This window comes from Thermobia domestica, chromosome 7, assembly GCF_964235325.1.
Source record: "Thermobia domestica chromosome 7, izTheDome1.hap1.1, whole genome shotgun sequence".
In the NCBI taxonomy this organism is placed as follows: domain Eukaryota; kingdom Metazoa; phylum Arthropoda; class Insecta; order Zygentoma; family Lepismatidae; genus Thermobia; species Thermobia domestica.
In genome coordinates, this window is record NC_137460.1 from 179,396,548 (window position 1) to 179,402,499 (window position 5,952).

The 5,952-nt window shown below is 37.1% G+C and overlaps 1 non-coding gene across 1 annotated transcript; it reads left to right on the plus strand.

The window, feature by feature from the left end:
- Nucleotides 1-3,382: 3,382 nt before the first annotated feature.
- On the plus strand, nt 3,383-3,454 carry TRNAW-CCA (transfer RNA tryptophan (anticodon CCA)). The gene has a single exon. It is a non-coding gene; the product is annotated as a tRNA-Trp (tRNA).
- Nucleotides 3,455-5,952: the final 2,498 nt, after the last annotated feature.

Sequence of the window (5,952 nt, forward strand, 5' to 3'; positions counted from 1 at the left end):
CCACTGACTCACTCCATCTCTGACGCTAGATACTGATACGGTACAAATGTTTTACATTGTATATGAAAATGAAAATGAAATCTTAGAGTTTTACGTCCCACGTTTATGCCGGCTAGGCTAAAGAAGACGTACACAATATATATGAGTAGCATACGTACTAATAATCCGGGTTTCAGTAGTTTCATCAATATCAACCCAGAAATAAAATTATAAATGGAAATTTGTTTTTTCCTTGAAAGCAGGCCTTTAATAAGCACGAAAATAATATCACATATAGTATAAAATGCAAATAACTTGTCTAAAGGTAAAAACTAATACTAATTTGCCTACTAGTATTTTTTTAAATATCACATATAAATAGTTTGTCGACTAGGTATGTATGAATTTGCACGTGATATTTAGTATTTTTCTAAATATCGCATATATGTTTGTCGACTAGAATTTGCACGTGACGGCAAGTGTGAGCGGGTTGCAAAATCTGTCACAAGTATATTATTAAAATTAAATATTTCTTGTTTTAAACAGACTTCATGATGATAGTAGTTAAATTTACTAACAAGGGAAGCTATCCAACTCCTCGACGAGCATCGCATTGAAATTGCACAAGTAGAAGGATATGTTAAAAGGTGGAAACATGCTTACTCCGACGATTCGCAACATCGTCGAACAGGAAGTAATGATTTATCCCAATAACCCCTGAAAGTTATTTACTCTGGTCATACATGCCTTTGATAGGATATGAATCTGATACACTGGAACTTGTTTTCTCACGAAGACAAATGTTGCAAACTCAAGATGATGATAGTCGGTCGTGATGTGATCTCTGGTACATCATTGGTGCGAATCGATGTCAACTGGGACACGATATGTGATCGTAAGTTCAAAAGAAACACGTTCAATCGTTGGAGAAAAGGGACATGGTGAAACCACAACGCAAAATTGACTGTCTATAATAATAATAATAATAATAATAATAATAATAATAATAATAATAATAATAATAATAATAATAATAATAATAATAATAATAATAATAATAAGCTAATTCTCCACCAACAAATCGCTTCAAAAAGGAGAAAAAATCAGAGCTTTCCAAAAGAGTGGCAGCGAAAATTTCGGATTTTGACACGAAAGGTGCAATTCGATTGTTAAGTTCAGAGGACACATTGGCCCCGGTGAACGAGGAGACATATAAGCTCACCAACAAATACCCCACGCCATCTAGGAAACTCTCGTTTCCAGATCCTCCTTTAGAATGTGACCCTGTTTTAATGGTGAATGCTAAGATGGTTTCAAGAGCCATCTACAGTTTTCCCAGTGGTTCAGCTCCAGGCATGGCTTATCTTTACAACATCTAAAGGATCTGATATCAAAATCGGCAGGGGAAGGAGCTGAAATATTATTGGAAAATCTAACGAGGTTAATTAATCTTATTTTGATGGGAAGAGTGCCTCAAGATATACGAAAATATTTTTTTGGAGCCACACTTTGTGCACTCCGTAAGAAAGAAGGCGGAATTCATCCTATAGCTGTTGGTTGGTCCTTAAGAAGATTGGCTTCTAAGCTCGCTTTCTCCAGTGCTTATTAGCAATGCTCTTCCTACTTTCAGCCCAACCAATTAGGGTTCGCAACGAAAAGAGGGTGTGAAGCAATTATTCATTCAACTCGAAATTTTATCAAGAACCATGAAAATTCACAGCACGTCATTCTCAAAATAGACTATAAAAATGCATTTAATACGGTGAAACGTGATATCATGTTAAGTGAAATAAAGCAACGGCTTCCTGCCACTTACACCTTTTTCTGGCAAAGCTATGCTTGTCCATCAATGCTGTTTTTTGGAGAGAAAACAATACTGTCCCAGGTCGGTTGCCAACAAGGAGATCCCGCTGGCCCAATGCTTTTCATCTTATCAATCCATTCTATAGTTCGCAAAATATAATCTGAACTAAACTTATTTTATCTGGATGATGGTACTTTGGATAGTTCCCCATAATCCGTCTTTTAGGATGTGAATATTTTATTAGCAGAGTCGAAACGCATTGGTTTAGAAGTTAATCCTTCTAAATGTGAACTGTTTTTCACATCTGGACAAGTAGACCCCACTATTGTGTCACAATTTTAGAAGCTTCTTCCTGGTCTTCGAACAGTTAATGCGAACCAGTTATTTCTTCTAGGTGCTCCACTGCATGAAACAGGTTACGAAATAGCTTTTAATAAGCACCTAAATCAGCTTAAAACTGTTATTGAATTGTTAAAAATTTTACAATCTCACTTGGCTTCCTTCTAAAAAATTGCATGGATAAACCAAAGTTACAATATTTTCTTCGAACTACTCCAACATGGTATCTGCCATATCTACTTCTCCAAATGGATGCTGCCTGAAAAGAGTATTAGAGTCTTTCGTAAATATATCTATGAATCAAATACAATGGACACAGGCTAGTCTTCCAATTCGTTTCGGAGGTTTGAACATCCGCAGAGTCTCCGACCTCAGTCTTCCAACTTTTGTTTACTCGTGTTATGGGGTGAGATCACTCATCTCCAACATTCTTAACATTCCCGTTGATGATGTGGTCATTCATCACTTGATAGAGGCAATTGACGTATGGAAGTTCTTATTTGGACAAGATATACCATCCACATTGAAAGTACGGAAAAGCTGGGACAAAATAATCTTAAAATCAATTAATGAACAGAGTTATTTTTGGATAATGTATTTGATATGGCTCGCTTTAAGGCCTTACAAGAAAAAGAATCTGGCGCATGGTTGCAATCAATTCCATCGAGGAATATTGGAACTTTCATGGATAACAATTCTTTTCGTCTTTGTGCTGTTCTACGCCTTGGCATGAATATGTGTAAAAAATTTACATGCATTTGTCGGGAGCAAGTCAATGAAAAGTGTTTGCATCCATTGAGCTGTCCCAAAAGCGCAGGCAGAGTGTCCAGTCACGCTGAATTAAATGATATCCAAAAGCGTGCTTTGGTCAGCGTAGACGTGCCTTCAATTTTATAACCATCAGGTTTATCAAGGTATGATGGAAAATGACCAGATGGCATCACGTTAATCCCCTGGGAAAATGGACAATGTCTAGTATGGGATGTCACTTGTGTTGATACTTTTGCAGCTTCTCACATCGTATCAATATCTAAGGAAGCTGGAAGTGCGGCAGAAACAGCGAGCAGACGAAAACATTTAAAATATACATGCTTAAAAGAGGACCATTTTTTCATTCCCTTTGCTGTTGAAACAATGGGTGTTTTCAGCAAAGAGGCAAAGACTCTAGTGAAACAAATTGCTTCACAGCTGGTTGTGAAAACAGGAGATCCGCGGAGCAAACAATTTTTAATACAGAGGCTCAGTTTAGCAATTGTAGGGGGCGCGGTGGCTCAGTGGTAGAGCGTTCACCTCCAGTGCTTGTGGTCCCTGGTTCGATCCCAGCTCGCGCCGTGTGGACTTTGTGGTGGACAAACACCGTGCTCGTGGGTTTTCTCGGGGTTCTCCCGTTTCCTACCACTTTCTTCATTCCACCATTTCACTCATTTCTCATTATCACCGTCTCCTTTAGCTTAACCGGCATAACCGTGGGACGTTAAACTTAAAGATTTCATTTCAGTTTGGCAATTCAGCAACTTGTATTTTTAAATAATTCCCGTCTGCTCCTATTATGGAAGAAGTTTTTTTTTATCTTAAATATTTAATCCGTTCCACGCTAGCCACAGCTACCATCGAGTATTGTTATATGAAGGTTCAATTATATCACATTGCACAGCACAGTGTTGCCTGGAATTTCGTATATTATGTAATGCATTGATTCTTTGTACATCATTTCGTATATTTCTGTTACCTCTGGAATTGTTACGGGATCTATAATTACTTGAAGAATTAAAGAAAGGTATAGATAAATCGAAAATTAGAACCAAAATTAACGTATGTAGACTTGGCACGAATTAGTTAAATAATGTACTGTAATCGAAGATAAGCTAAAATAATAAGTTAATCGGTGATATTGGGGTTTCCAGCCAAATGCAAGTGGGCCCGGAAAGCTATCTACAACTTCGTCGTATGTAACCGAAAGTGATTTCTTAACAGCAGAGAGGTCGAAGAGCTGACCAAGTCGTATATTCGGAGTTGACAGGCTATTATGAGCACGGATATATGCAGATTGATCTCATTTCCAGTTGAAAATCTAGGACCGGAAATGGTCGCAGGGCAGCCTGATTCACTTATTGTGGCTCCCTGTAATGTACCATTACAGTTGAGAGTAATGGCAACTATTTTTCTCACCCTGTATCTATTAAAAAAAATTTTAAATTCGATTTCGGTTTAATTACACGATTTGTTTATTCTCTTTACTTCTAATTAAATGTAATGAATCGAAAGGTCTCATTAGGAATCATATTTTCACTGAATAACATATTTATTTATATTTTGATTAATTGTAAATCTCATTTTCGCATCACTGAATAACATATTTATTTATATTTTGATTAATTGTAAATCTCATTTTCGCATATACAAGTTGAATAGTTACAAGGTTTACCATTCTGACGTCATACCGAAATATAGTTCCGCCATTGGATATACATTTTCTTAATTTCAGACCAACGTAGAATTTGGCCAGGTACCTAAACTTTCCCTCACCCCCTCTCACTAGTCCATAGTCACTTTCAGATCCGGTTATATCTGGATTTCACCAATTTCTATTTGCTTTGTAATTTCCGTGGCTGAAAGATTTCGCCCTGATTGGAGGAATCCTCCTATCCCTGTCGTTTTCAGCGCAGTTATCATTCCCAACACAGACGATTCTACAAGTACAGCCGGGGACATCAACTGCTCCATATATTTGCTGTAAAAGGACGGAAATTCTAACGATCTTAAGGTAATATCCAGTTAATTTCATTGATAAACGCTATATGATTATATAGCAGCCTGTAAACCTACATCCTCGTTGAGTAGACGGTAAAACCAAGGAGAAATAGGAACCAGTTCATCAGACGCCATATTGCTCGTCATCCGATCAAACTTGTAGATAGTTTAGTTTTAGTACGAAATCGTTGAGGAGGCCAGTTCTGTAGTTATAAGTTGGTTTGGTGACAGTAACAGCGAATTCAGTTTTAGTGGCACTTAGGGATTAGGTGAAATACGACCTGGTTCAGTACATATACTATAGTGTATACTGTGAATGCGATTTTTTTTCAATAATTGCATGTACTAATACTGTAATACTAATCAGCAGAATGGCAGCTTAATCTAACTAAAAGGGCTCCTATTCCTTTTCCGAATTGAACCATTTCTAGCGGGGGGAATGGGTTAGTTATTGTTTGTTTTTTCCCGCAATAAATTCTCAGGGGAAAGGTCCCTCAATAAATTTTGTTAAGGTGCCCCCAGGGCTTCAAATTCTAGTAAACATGTTTTAAGTAATTGGCCAGGTCAATTGGACCTAGGGTTACCCTTCTTATTTTGCCCCCCTAAAGTTCAATAGAGACAACTTTATATACCGACAAGGAGTAATGTGTTTGAAGGTACTTGCCTTTAATATGCCTATAATAAATGGTGCTTGTTTAGTTAGTAGTTTTTATGTGTACTATTTATAGTGGTGTATGTAGTTAGTAGTTCTCTGTGAGTGCGTGATTTTACTGTTAGGACAGTGTAGTTCACATGCGTTAATTTAATACCATTTGTCTAACTCGAAGCACACTAAACAAGAGTAAATCTTACAGTTCTGATTAATAAGTGTAAGGATATATTTCATTCAGTACACGGTAAATTATTTCTCCACTACAGCGCCATCGTGTCCGTTTTCGGTAATCAATTGTTTGTTGACATTACGTCATTGCATGAGTTAGTGATCTAGATTGTTTGATTTTAGCCCCTTATTCTTAAATTACATCCCGTGGACATGGTTTTCGGTTCATATGAGTATACATTCATATAAAATAGCATGA